Raw genomic sequence first — 15,348 nt, forward strand, 5'->3', positions numbered from 1 at the left:
TAAAGTGAGGGGGTGAAAAACAATTTACCATGCTAATGGACATCAAAAGAAAGCCAGGGTGGCAATCCTCATATCAGATCAATTAGATTTTAAGCCAAAGACTATAATAAGAGATGAGGAAGGACATTATATCATACTCAAAGGGTTGTCCAACAAATTATCTAACAATTTTAAATTTCTGTGCCCCTAACATGGGAGTAGCCAATCTTATAAATCAAAGAAACACATTGACAATAATACAATAATAGTAGAGGACTTTAACACCACCCTCACTGAAATGGACAGATCACCCAAGCAAAAAATCAACAAGGAAGTAAAGATCTTAAATGACACACTGGACCAGATAGACATCACAGATATATTCAGAACATTCCATCCCAAAGCAACAGAGTACATATTCTTCTCTAGTGCACATAGAATATTCTCCAGAATAGATCATATCTTTGGTCATAAATCAGGTCTCAACGGGTACCAAAGTGTGGGATCATTCCCTGCATATTTTCAGACCACAGTGCTCTGAAACTAGAACTCAATCACAAGAGGAAAGTTGGAAATAGCTCAAATACATGAAGACTAAAGAGCACCCTACTAAAGAATGAATGGGTCAACCAGGAAATTAAAGAAGAATTGAAAAAAAAAAATCATGGAAAAAATGAAAATGAAAACACAACTATTCAAAGTCTTTGGGATACAGCAAATATGGTCCTAAGAGGAAAGTATATAGCAATACAATCCTTTCTCAAGAAACAAGAAAGGTCTCAAGTACACAATCTAATCCTACATCTAAAGGAGCTGGAGAAAGAACAGCAAATGAAGTCTAAACCCAGCAGGGAAAGAGAAATAATGAAGATCAAAGCAGGAATCAGTGAAATAGGAACCAAAAGAATAGTAGACAAATCAACAAAACTAGGAGCTGATTCTTTGAAAGAATTAACAATATTGATAAACTCCTGACCAGACTTATCAAAAAGAGAAGAGAAAAGACCCAAATAAGTAAAATCATGAGTGAAAGGGGCAAGATCACAACCAACACCAAAGAAATAGAAACAATTATAAGAACATATTATGAGCAATTATATGACAGCAAATCTGACAATCTGGAAGAAATAGGTGCATTCCTAGAGACATATAAACTACCAAAACTGAACCAGGGAGAAACAGAAAACCTGAGCAGACCCATAACCAGTAAGGAGATTGAAGCAGTCATCAAAAATATCCCAGCAAACAAGAGCCCAGGGTCAGACAGCTTCCCAGGGGAATTCTACCAAACATTTAAAGAAGAATTAATACCTATTCTCCTGAAACTGTTCCAAAAAATAGAAATGGAAGGTAAACTTCCAAACTCATTTTATGAGACCAGCATTACCTTGATTCCCAAAACAGACAAAGACCCCATCATAAAGGAGAATTACAGACCAATATCCTTGATGAACATGGATGCAAAAATTCTCACCAAAATACTGGCCAACAGTACATTAAAAGGATTACTCACCACGACCAAGTGGGTCTTATTCCTGGGCTGCAAGGTTGGTTCAACATCCATGAAACAATGTGATAAAATACATTAATGAAAGAAAGAACAAGAACCACATGATACTCTCAATAGATGCTGGAAAAGAATTTGACAAAGTATAGCATTCTTTCATGATCAAAACTCTTTGAAGTGTAGGGATAGAATGAAAACTCCACAGCAAATATCATTCTCAATGGGGAAAAACTGAGAGCTTTTCCCCCTAAGGTCAGGAACACGGCAAGGATGTCCATTATCACTACTGCTATTCAATATAGTACTAGAAATCCTAGCCTTGGCAATCAGACATCAAAAAGAATAAAAGGCATTCAAATCAGCAAAGAAGAAGTCAAACTCTCACTGTTTGCAAATGATATGATACTTTATGTGGAAAACCCAAAGAATCCACTCCCAAACTCCAATAACTCATACAGGAATCTAGTAAAGTGTCAGGATATAAAATTAATGCCCAGAAATCAGTTGCATTTCTATACACCAACAACAAGACAGAAGAAAAAGAAATTAAAGGGTCAGTCCATTTACAATTGCATCCAAAACCATAAGATTCCTAGGAATAATTCCTAACCAATAATTCCTAACCAAAGAGACAAAGAATCTTTACTCAGAAAACTATAAAGTACTCATGAAAGAAATTGAGGAAGACACAAAGAAATGGAAAAACATTCCTAGCTTACGTATTGGAAGAACAAATATTGTGAAAATGTCTATGCTACCTAAAGTAATCTACACATTTAAGGCAATCCTTATAAAAATACCATCAATTTGTTCAAAGAAATGGAAAAAATAATCTAAAATTTATATGGAACAAGAAAAGACCTCAAATAGCCAGAGGAATGTTGGGAAAATTTTAAAAAAGCCAAAGTTGGTGGCATCACAATTCCATACTTCAAGTTCTATTACAAAGCTGTAATCATCAAGACAGTATGGTACTGGCACAAAAACAGACACATAGATCAATAGAACAGAATAAAGAAATAGACCCTTAACTCTATGGTCATCTGATCTTTGACAAAGCAGGAAAGAATGTCCAATGGAAAAAAGACTTTCTCTTCAAAAAATGGTGTTGTGAAAATTGGACAGTCACATGCAGAAGAATGAAACTGGACCATTTCCTTACACCACACACAAAAATAGACTCAAAATAGATGAAGGACCTCAATGTGAGACAGAAACCTATCAAAATCCTTGAGGAGAACACAAGCAGTAACCTCTTTGACCTCAGTCACAGCAACTTCTTCCTAGAAACATCGCCAAAGACAAGGGAAGCAAGGGCAAAAATGAACTATTGGAAATTCATCAACATCAAAAGATTTTGCACAGCAAGGGAGTTAGTCAACAAAACCAAAAGACAGCAGCCAGGTTGTGAGAAGATATTCACAAATGATATATCAGATAAAGGGCTAGTATCCAAGATCTATAAAGAACTTATCGAACTCAAACCCAAAGAACAAATAATCCAATCAAGAAAGGGACAGAAGGGCACCTGGGTGGCTCAGTGGGTTAAGCCGCTGCCTTCAGCTCAGGTCATGATCCCAGGGTCCTGGGATCAAGTCCCGCATCAGGCTCTCTGTTCAGCGGGGTAGCCTGATTTCCTCTCTCTCTCTATCTGCCTGCCTCTCTGTCTACTTGTGATCTCTCTCTGTCAAATAAATGAATAAAATCTTAAAAAAAAAAAAAAAAGAAAGGGACTGAAGACATGAACAGACATTTCTGCAAAGAAGACATCCAGATAGCCAAAAGACACATGAGAAAATGCTCCACATCACTTGGTATCAGGGAAATACAAATGAAAACCACAATGAAATACCAGCTCACACCAGTCAGAATGGCTAAAATTAACAAGTCAGGAAATAATAGATGTTGGTGAGGATGTGAAGAAAGAGGAACTCTCCTACACTGTTGGTGGGAATTCAAGCTGGTGTAGCCACTCTGGAAAACAACATGGGGGTTCCTCAAAAAGTACCCTATGACCCAGTAATCACATTGCTGGGTATTTACCCTAAAGATACAAATGCAGTGATCTGAAGGGGCACATGTACCAAATGTTTACAGCAGCAATGTCCACAATAACCAAACTATGGGAAGAACCTAGATGCCCATCAACAGATGAATGGATAAAGAAGATGTGGTATATATATATATACAATGGAATACTATGTATCCATCAAAATAAATGAAATCTTGCCATTTGCAATGGCTTGGTTAGAACTATAGGGTATTATACTGAGTGAAATAAGTCAATCAAAGAAAGACAATTTTATGATCTCTCTGATATGAGGAATTTGAGAGGGAGAGTGGGGTGTTTGGGGTAGGGAAAGAAAGAAATGAAACAATATGGGATTGGGAGGGAGACAAACCATAAGAGACTCTTAATCTCACAAGATAAATTAAGGGTTGGTTGGGGGGTGGAGGGGTAGGGAGAGGGTGGTTGGGTTATGGATATTGGGGAGGGTATGTGCTATAGTGAATGCTGTGAAATATGTAAGCCTGATGATTCACAGACCTGTACCCTTGGGGCAAGCAATAAATTATATGTTAATAAAAATAATTATATATATATGTATATATATATATATATATATATATATATATATGAAGAAAATATACCCTACAATTAATGTACTTATATCAATATGACTCTTTATTTTGCTTTATTTAAAAGATTTTATTTATTTATTTGACAGAGAGAGAGATAGAGATCCCAAGTAGGAAGAGAGACAGGCAGAGAGAAAAGGTGAAGCAGGCTCCCCGCTGAGCAGAGAGGCCAATGGGGGTCTCAATCCCAGGTTCCTGAGATCATGACCTGAACTGAAGGCAGAGGCTTAACCCACTGAGCCACCCAGGCACCCCATGACTCTTTATTTTGATTAACATTTGGCTAATGTATTTGGCTGTTCCCATATTGAGGGCATGAATATTTACAATTGTAAATTATAAAAACTGACCCTTTAAGAATGATGTAGTGTCCTTCTTTATATCTGACTACAGTCATTAGCCTAAAATCTAACTTATCTGATACGAGAATCACTCTCCTGGCTTTCTTTTGAGGCCCACTGACATGAAAGATGGCTCTCCATCTCTTCACTTTCAGTTTGGATGTATCTCTAGGTTCCAAATGTGTCTCTTGTAGACAGCATATGGATGGGTCCTGTTGTTTTATGCAGTCTGCAACCTTGTGCCATTTTATGGGAGCATTTAGGCCACTCACATTAAGAGTGATTATTGAAAGATAAGTTTTTATTGACATCATATTGCCTGTGAAGTCCTTGTTTCTATATATTGTCTTTGTAAATGTCTGTTCTATGTCACTCTAGGGTTCTTTCTTCTTTTATAGCACCCCCACTTAATATTTCTTGTAGTGCCAGCTTGGTGGTCACATGCCCTTTTAAACCTTCTGGTCTTGGAAGCTCTTTATCTCTTCATCCATTTTAAGTGTCAGACTTCCTAGATAAAGTATTCTTGGCTGCATTCTCTCCAATTTAGTGCCCTGAATCTTGCCAGCCCTTTCTGGCTTGTTAGGTTTCTGTGGACAGGCCTGATGTTATTCTAATATTCTTTGCACTGTACATAAGGAATCTCTTCCCCTTAGTTGTCCTTTAGATCTCCTGTCTGAAATTATGATTTGTGAATTTCACAATTAAGTGTCTGGATGTCTTTCTAGACTTGTTGATCTTGGGGGTGTCCTTTCTGCTCATAGGACACTAATACTTGTTCTATTCCCTAGGTTAGGATAATTTTCATTCAGAAATTGTTCAACTGTATCTTCTAATCTTCTCTCTTTCTCCACACCCTCAGGAATCCTAATAATTCTGACATTGAAACATTTAATAGCATTATTTATTTCCTTAATTCTGTTTTTATGGCTTCTAAGCTGTTTGTTCCAGGTCTCCTCCTGATTCTCCTTTTCTCTCAGTTTGTCTTCTAGATCACTAATTCTACCTTCTGCCTCAGTTACCCTAGCTGTTAGAGTATTTAGATTAAATTGGATCTCACTGATAGTATTTTTAACTTCTGCAAGATCAGCTCCCACTGCCTCCCTTAGAGATTCCATGTTGTCATTAATGGACTTCTCCAACCTAGCCATTGTCTGGATAATTATTACCCTGAATTCCCTTTCCAACATACTGTTTATGTCCTTACCCAATAGTTCTGCGGCAGAGGGCACAGTCTGAATTTTTCACCTGTTGGAAGTTCCTCCTCCTAGACATTTTGGTGAGAGGTGGTTGAGGGAATGTATAGCTGAATATATCAACCACTATCCAGACAAGGTGCACCCTGGAAATTTTTGGACCAATCAGAAGTCACCACCAAAAAAAAAAAAAAGAAAAAAAGAAAGAGAAAAAAGAGAGAGAGAGAGAGAGAGAGAGAGAGAAAGAGAATACCCAGACAAAATGAGCCCCAAAAGTAAGATTTATAAGATATATAAAAAAAATGAACAAACAAAAATACCAACAAAAGTAAATGATAAGAAAAAAAAAGAAAGAAAAGAAACAGCAGAGTCAAAATGAACCCCAAGAATAAGACTTATGTAGTACCAGAACAAAAGCAAATACACAGAAACACTGACAGAAGAATAAGATGGGAGAGGGGTTATAAATCCTTGATATGGGCAAGGAAGGTTATTTTGGTTCTTCCTGGGTATATCTTGTTACCTCTGCTAAAGGACTCAACTTTCTAGAGATATAGGGAAATTAAAACTGGTTTATATATAGGGGTAGTATTGAATAGGGAAAAAGGATTACCTTGAAGCTTATATCTATTTGTATATTTTTAAAAAAAGAAGGAAAAGAAAAAGAAACACAGGTATGTGTATGAAAAAAGTTTAAGTTAAAAAGTTATTATCGAATATGCTGGATTAAACCTCTAGTTGTAGTGGTAAGTAGGTTCAAAAAATTAAAAGAACAAGAATCATGAGAAGAAATTAAAGAAAAAAAGAAAGAAGGAAAGAAGGAAAGCAAGAAAGAAAGAAAGAAGGAAAGGTTGTATCTATGAAATATACAGGTTTTGGGATGATACCGGGATCTTAACATATTATTTTCCCTTGATGTTGGGGTTTTACAGTTCTGTGGGTCCCTATGGGAGCTGTCCTCTTGTTCTTTTGGCTTGTCTTCTGGGTGAGGGGCCTGCTCCGTTGTTTTCCAGTCAATCTTGCTTGGGTTGAGTTGTCTTGCCCCGTATCAAGGGGTTGGGCTCTGTGGAGACCAGTTTTTCAGGCTTTTGTTTTCTGGAGGTTTTTGTCCTTTGGTGGTTTTTTGTGGCTTTTTGGTAGGTCAGAGCAAAGAATCTGTCTTCACCCAGACCTCTGCCTCAGAAAGAAGCCTCAGACTTTTCCCTCTGGGTGGTCCAGAACACACGGATTCCCCCTCTGCAAACTCTGTTGAACAGCACAACCTTCCTCAGGCATTATGCACCCCAGCTACTGTCCCAGTGGTCACCCAAGTCCCCTGCTTGCCTCTGCACCCCTGTGCCACTAAAACCATGAGCTATATTGGTCAGGGGAGCCCGCTTCTGGTGGCTGTCTTTGCTGGGATGACTCTCTGGAGTCCCGGGCCTCACAGGTCACAGAAACCTGCAGCCAAGGGACCCAGACCAGAGTTTGTGATGGGTTCTTTCAGGGGTGACCTGGGTGCTCAAACCCCATAGTCACACAAGTCATAGAAGGCTGCAGGCCCAGGGATTCCAACTGGAGTTCACACCAGGTTCTCTCAGGCGTAGCAGGAGTGAGCCCAGCCTGAGCGGTGGTGCAAGCAGTGGAAAGCCACGGGCTCAGGGACCATGGACTGGGGGTCCTGGGGGACTCTCTCTGGCACAGGTTTTTGCCAGTGGTAACCGTCCTGGGACCATGGGTTTAGGCCCATGCCCATGACTATCTGATTCTACAAGTTTCCCCTTAAGATCATTTACTCTTTTTGGGTGCTTTTAACCAGACTCCAAGCTAATGTTGGTCCCTAGTCACAGGGCACTTTCATAATGAGATAATACTTTCCAATGGTCACTTCTGGGGGCTCTCTCCCCCTTCTGTTTATCCTCTGGTATCAGTCCAATCGCTCCCACGCCACTTTACCTCTGCACTTGTGTCTTATGCCCCCACTAGAGATCCAGAAGTGTATAATCCTACATTTCAGGCTGATTTCATGGGTGTTCAGAGTGTTCTGGTAGATACTTAGCTCACTTTAGGGGACTGGTTGAAACCGGTTCTCCTATGTCTCTGCCATCTTGCCCCTCCTCCTATAATAACTTTTAAATACATTTTTAAATTTACCAAAGGAGAGAAAAAGAAAATACATCAGTGGTTCACCTTATGGTTCAGAAACAATTCCACAAAAAAAATGGAGATGAGTTGATTCTGAAAATAGTGCTTTGTATTTAACTGGCAACTTCAATTGGATTCCAGAAATCTGTCTGGAAATAGAACTCAAAGTCATTTTCATTCAACACCTCTACAAAGCTCAGATGAGGAAAATAATATTTTTGGAGCATTTCCATAATTACTGTCAATACAAAATTTTTTTCTTTTTTAGTATCAGTAGGGGGCACTATGATTCCACTAAAATTAATACAATAGCCCTATAGTAGTCATAAATTATTTGTGCTCTTACTTTAACTTTAAAGGGAAAAACATCATAAACTCCATGCTTTTTTAACTTTAGTATAGCTGTTGGAAATGTTTTTCCTTTTAACCCTTTTAATAGAGAGATGCATCGAACTATTTTCTTTCACTGGGAATGTATTTATGTTTTCTTCTATTTCCACATCTGTCTTATTTGCCTTTTATTTAGCATTCAAATGCAATGCTAGTTTGCTCAATTTGTCAAAAATAGAGTAATTCAGACTTTACACAGATAAGTGACTACCTACTAATTGACCTTCTGCAAAAAGCTCCTTTAAAATGAAGCGAAAGTATGTTTACTACAAGTTGGAACCAAGAAAGAAATTTCAGGAACAACAAGCAGGCTTTATATAACCAACACTCTTCACCAGCCCCCAAAATAATGAAACCACCACTGGACAACTAGGGCCATGCTAAAAATCATCCTTAATATGAGAAAAAACTGAACCGATGAACATCTGTTTTGATTGGCTATTGAGCATTAATTTCCCAGTTAAAGGAAAACCATCTAATATTCTCATAGGACATTACCAGATCAGGAAAACCAATCAACATGGATGAACTGGGAAGGGATGAAATATGATTGATGGGTTTTCATGGCTTCTTTAATTTTGGTTCCTTCTAGTATTAAGGAAACTTAACAATTCCAAGTAAAATATTTTTGAAGTATATTGCAAAGGACCCTCAACACCTAGATGTCAGTCCTGGCCATATATTTTTGGCCTGCACACTTACTTGTATTCATGACTGTCGAAAAAGAAATCCAAAAAGAGCAGTAAAAAAGAAAGAAAAACAAACTGTAATTCAAAATACAGGCTCTGAATTTGGTCATATTGACCATTGTTTCAGGTAATTTGTGGATTGCTAATGAATGATATGAGAAATGTCATTCCTAATGGGTTTATGTTGATTTTACTTATTTATAAGCCTAATAAACCAAGCTAAGATCATAGAATTGTAGAGCTGTGAAGAACTTTCCCAACAATCCTTTTATTTTACAAATGAGAAATCTTTAAGTACAGAAAGGTCACTCAGAAACCTTTATAAGCAGAAATGAATTATTTGCCATGGTAGAACAACTGGCAGAAAGTCCCAGATCTCTTGACTCCAATCCAGAATTACTTCTCCGTGCCATGCTGCCTCGATGTGTGAAGCATAATTGATTGGCTCTCAGTGTAATAGATTTCTTTAGAACAATTCAGAGAACAACCTGTACCCTAAAGGAAACAAGTGGAAGTTGATCCTATCTGCATTTGGATAAGTAGCATCACATTTGGAGGTGGAGGACACTATACATTTCTCTTGAAAAATGGATTTCTTGGACTACTAAGGAATGAAACAAAGTAATGAACATACCACTTATTGGATTCTTTTGGGGGTTTCTCTATGAACACAATTGAGGTACTGCTCCAAAGAAGCCATATCCAAAATGAGACAAGATACCTAGCAAGGAAAGATGCTTTTAAATAAGAATGATGACGCCTAGTGTCAGGACACAAGAATGGTGCAAAGATGAAAATCTCAGCTATACACCCAAGGCATATTACCACTCTACCAGTAACACACTTCAAGTTATGGGCCTTGTTTGCATTTGGCTGACTGTGCTGCTTCAGTCGATTTTTGTCTTCTTTCTTTTCAATATAATTAAATCAAATTTATATGCTGGGTCCATGATGACTCCATGTGCCTGTGTTACTTGGCAGTAAAATGTTTTGCTCTTTACATTTCATGTTGGTTTTCTTTCTATTAACAAAAATGAAAATTTCCAGTTTCATTACAAGATTAAAACTCTTGACAAAATTAAAGATTGTTGATCCTTTCTTATCCATTCCAAAAAACATTTTTTTTTTTCTTGGAAACTACCATCCTGAACACTAACATCTCAAAATTTAATTTCTCCAGGGATGAATTTTTTTGTTTTTCTGCCTATTAGGAGAAAGCTTGGTACTGCATCACCAAATTTAGCAAAAGAGTTAAGCAATGTGAAAGTAAATTATTTGAAATAAATGAAAGGATCCTACAAAATGGTGAGTATAAGTACTTCAAAACACTTATGAGATGTGCTGTACTGAATTACCTATGACCTCTAGGACATAAACATTTAAGAGTTTTATAAAATAACACAGAATGCTGTCATACCTTTTAAATTATTTTTTTATTGTTTCTTTTGTATTTTGACATTGAAGAGGCATAGTAAATTTTTAACAGGCCAAGATTGGTTTCCTTCTCCCTCATAGCAAATATATTAAAATATTGTTGATTTTCTTATTTACACTTGAATTGAGTTTCCAGTTCATTTTTGGTCGTGAAATGTAACTAATAGTCCCTGATGCTAATATAAAAGCAGTAAATAAATTCTGTTTGGACTTTCTTTCTTCTCTTTCTTTTCTTCTTTCTTTTATTATTTTGTTCTTTTGAGATAAACTTCATGTTTCAGTTTCCTATTTGTACAGATGAAAAGATAGATCTTTTCAGGGGAATGTTTTTTAAAGTTTATGCTTAAACCCACATTTGGAGATGAGAGTCCATCTCTACGTAGCTTGAGAAAGAGACTTTGTTAATTTAAATGGAGAATGTTTATTTCTTATTGTGTTCTTTTAATTTGAGTCTTTTTTTTTTTTTTTTTTTTGAAAGAGCTTAAAGCTGGACCTAAGTATTTTGAATCCATCAGAGAGCTCTGAACCACAGTCCTGTGAGGCCACACTTGCCCACGTGCCCATTCCAGTGCATTCGATCCCGTGTGAGCCAGACACCAAATCCGGGTCTTGGGCAGACGGTCCTCCCACCCACGACTGAAAACCCAGGAAAACAGGGTCTCCAGGTCAATCCATTCACCGCTCCCGGCCCAACGAACATCTTGTCAACCCGGTAACCTTCACTTGCCCACGGACCAATCTCCAAACCTGACCCAGACCTGCTCGCGCCACTTCCTCCACTGCTGTTTCCCTCACAGGGTGGGAGCCCAGCTCGGGGCAGATGCGGAGCTCAGGGACGTTCACAACCTCGGCCTCCCCTGCGTGGAAGCCCTCCTCCCACCTGCTGAAATCCTCCCCACGTTGCAAGGCCCAAATCCCACCACCTACTCCTCCAAAGTCCTCATCATGGAGGCTCATCCCTATCGATGCCTGAAGTAGTCTATTAGTAAATGGAAAAAAAAAAAAAAAAAAAAAAAAGATAAACTTGGATCAATATCTGTTACAATTACTCACCATACACAGAATGCTGGGTTAAAACACACAATTGGAAATGAAACTATCTCTATGGGCAAATGACATAATTTTGTATTAAAAAATAAATCCTAATTCATCTACACAAAAGAGTAGTAGAGCTAACAAACAAGTTCAGCAAAATTGAAGGATACGAGATCAATATAAAAAAAAAATGCCAATAAGGTAAGTGAAAATTAAGGCTGGATGGGCATGAATTTAAGATAAGACCCAAGAGTAGTAAACTGGTAAACTAAGCTTTGATTTCAAATCTGTCTGACCCCAAGACCATTTTATTCCTGTCCTCTCTCCAACTATGTCACAGTTCATCTATCTTCAATTCAATGACCCAACACCTATTTTGAAATAAATGGAAGGATTTTGTAAAATAAAAGTTACTCCTCTTAAAACATTTATATGTCACTGTTGTAAAAAAATTATTCCCATTATTCCTGGTCAGGCTCAAAAACACAACAAAGACAAAAAAAAAAAAAAAAAAATGAAATGAAAAAAAAACCCTGAAACTCACTTTGAGGCCAGTAGCATGTTAAGACCTGTCTTTGACCTTTTTGACTCTGAAGATTTATAGCAAACCTTCTATGACAGTTCAGTACTGTGAGACTCTTGGGGCGCTGCCTGCAGTTCATTTGTCAGATTTGGTGGCATCTCTTGTACTTTTCCTCTACTGCAGTTTCTTACTGCTTTTCTCTGTATTTTGGTTTCTGGCTTTGTTTTCTCTTTGCTGTGAATCAGCAAGAGGACATTATTGGGTTAAAAGTAAAGAACTGAACCAGTATGGAAGAAAGCTGGATTATAAACATTCTTGGAATCATGAGAAATTCAACGGAAGGCCCTAAAGAAAACTTTTGAGGAAAAGTTAGTAGAAAGTGAAATCAGTCTCTGGGAAAGCATACTGGGAGATCAGGAAGGAAGGGTAGGGGATCCAAACTGCAGACTGAGGTATTAAGATACTGGAAATGTAGCTCAACTACTCACTGGTTCTGAAATCTAGAAAGATCAAAATAAATGTCATTAAAACATTATCAATACATTCATTATCCAGCAAAATGGTGATCTCTCTCTCCTTTAAAAGAAAAAAAAAAAAAGTTTTTTCATTCATTACATATCTTTGGACTTTAGAAGAACTGGCCTCTACGTCTCCTAACCATCCACTGATGAAGCTTGAAATGGCTTAGTGACATAAATCATTTTGTTTATATTAGTTTTATGAGTTTACTCTCCTTTTAGCTGAAACAAGCAATGGAATTTGAATTCTAAGAGCAAGCAGTTCTGTTCCACATAGAAAGTTAATTTTCAAGTTCATCAGATGTATATTCATATGGTGATTGTATCTGTCACATAAACATTTTGTCAATCACTCCTTCCTTCTGTTTTGATATGCTATGCATTCCATCTAAAATGTGATGGATGTTTTGCTTGTTCTAAGTAAAAATTAGTTATGGCAATGACAAGTGTTTTGCCAAACCATATATATTCTATTATAACATTGCATTAACAAAAACAATCATTGAAGTTTTAAATTAAAAAATAAACATCTAGGTCAGAAATTATGAAATGGTTTTACTTCTTCTTCTTAAATTCACTTATTTTTTTAAAGAAAATTTGCCTAAAACTATTATGAAGATATAAACTAATTCAGGATTCTGAATTATAAAATCAATCAGAATGTGTAAATGACAATAGATTTTAGTAAATAAATCAATCTATCCTGCCTTTTCTTTGTACTGCATATTTGTTCAGTTATACTACGAATAAAAGAGACTTCATATTTTTTTCCTTTTAAAAGATAATGTCCATATCACTTGGCAGTGACCACAAAAACAATTGCTTTAAGGGAAAATCACCAATGAATAACAAAAATAGCACAAGTGTAAGTAAAATTAGGATGCTTAGATGTCTCAGATTATCTCCAGTTGAGTACTTATTAATTATAAGGGTAGAAATGTTAACTTCACAGTGGAGAAACTTCATAGGCACCACCTTAACCAAATGATCATAATTAACACCATCAGGAATGGGGCAAATTGACATTTCTGTTCAAATGGTATATCAGGATATAAGACATTCTTGAAATATGATATTTTAACAAAAGCAGCTGTATCTACTTCTGTATAGTTCCTTCTGAATTATAGTCTGGAGAATGTATATATTCCCAACAGGATGTTATTATGAAGAGAGTAGCATTTGATTTGTTTAATGTAGTATAAATATATTAGAATAAGTGGTTTGAAAATGTTAAATAAATTTCCAGACCTAGCATTTTAAAAATAAGCTTTGAGAGTACAAGAGGAAAACTACTCTTTGTTGTTACTGTTGTTAAATTCACAAAAGAAAAAAAAAATCAAACACATAAGAACACCAAACTTTATATCAACCATTGAATTTAATCTGGAATGGCCATTCTGCCAGTTCCAGATATTGGAACTATTACAAGGGAAGAATCTGTAAGACAGTAAATCAGACCCTATTCAGGACAACAATTTGGTGTTTCAATTGCAACCAATAGTTACCAGTTAATATGTATTAAGTCTTTAATTTCTAAGCATTTTATATATATATATTTTACATGAAATTCCAAAAAACACTCAATATATTATGGGGTCTTACATGAATTATTCATTTTTTAAAAATTTTCACTGTCAAGTATATGATTACCCATTCTTATCATGTTTAAGTATTGTTTAATATTAGCTTAAGCATGGCGTGTTAGAAACTCACAGTTAAAGTGATTTAAAATAAGATAGAGGGTGATATCAGTGAAATGGTAAGAAGGATCTGTAAAAACCACCTCTTCCATAAAAACAAGTAGAATGATGGAAAATATTCTCAGAATCAACCTTTCTGGAGCTTTGAAAATTAAATAAAGGATTGCAGCAATTCAGAAAGTGTTTATTCTAATGAATAGCTGAATCTTGGTAAGAATGGAAAGCATTGTGGTGTTTTTAACTTGCCCAATTACCATTCTATCCTCTCCAGCTATGTGATAGCCAATAACCCACAGCCACAGGAAAACTAGTAGTCTAGCAGTAACTGGAGGGAACAAAATAGGTTATAACTTCTTCAAAGCAGGATTCCTAATTATTATCACTATTTGATTTGTCTGTTGGCTCTTTGAAATATCTCATTCATTAAACTATCTTTATTTGACTCGATTCAAAGCTTGCCCAGTATAAATGGCCTGTCCCAGGATAATTTTTTTCTAATGCTGTAAACATAAAGAGCCAAACATTTAATATCTTATCTGTCTATAGTGGCGTATAATAATTGAGGCAAAATATAGACCAAACAAAAAGCTTAAAAAATAAAGCTAGGGGTGGTGGGAGTCGCCTGGGTGGCTCAGTCTTTAAGTGTCTGCCTTCAGCTCAGGTCAGGTCATTATTCCAGCATCCTGGGATCCAGCCTTGCATCTGGCTCCCTGTCAGTGGGAAGCCTGCTTCTCCCTCTCCCATTCCCTCTGGTTATGTTCCCTTTCTCACTTTGTTTCTCTCTGTCAAATAAATAAAATCTTAAAAAAAAAAAAGAATGTTTTAAAAAAGAAAGTTAGGGATTAAAATGTCCATAGAGTTTTGGAAAACTCCAATGTGTTTTGGAAATCTGGAAGGCTATGTACACGCATAAGGCTATGCACATACCCAGGAAGATATGCATGTTCTCAAAAGATCTAAAAGGTCCTCCTGCCATTGGCTAATCTTGAGACTCAGTAAAAAGCAGGAAGTAAAGGAAAAGACACAAATGTAAACTGTTAGACTTAGTGTTGAAGTTATACCCCAACTTGTACAATGAGCCCATCAGAAAACACAGGGTTCCATGTATTTAAAGAAATCTCTGTCCAATCACTAGGTGGCTACTACTGAGCAGAAACTTGGTGGCTACACACATCAAAAAATACAGACTTTATAGAATAAGTCCAGAAAAGTCACTAAGCAAAGCAATAGCAACAGGTCACAATAACAATAAATGTTTAGGAGAGAAAAGTATTA

At 36.6% G+C, this 15,348-nt stretch overlaps 1 pseudogene; it reads left to right on the forward strand.

Annotated features, from left to right (window-relative positions):
- LOC125092955 (uncharacterized) overlaps positions 1-10,937 on the forward strand; it is a 91,977-nt pseudogene extending 81,040 nt beyond the window's left edge.
- Positions 10,938-15,348: the final 4,411 nt, after the last annotated feature.

The sequence above is a fragment of the Lutra lutra genome, chromosome 1 (assembly GCF_902655055.1).
Source record: "Lutra lutra chromosome 1, mLutLut1.2, whole genome shotgun sequence".
Classification (NCBI taxonomy): Eukaryota; Metazoa; Chordata; class Mammalia; order Carnivora; family Mustelidae; genus Lutra; species Lutra lutra.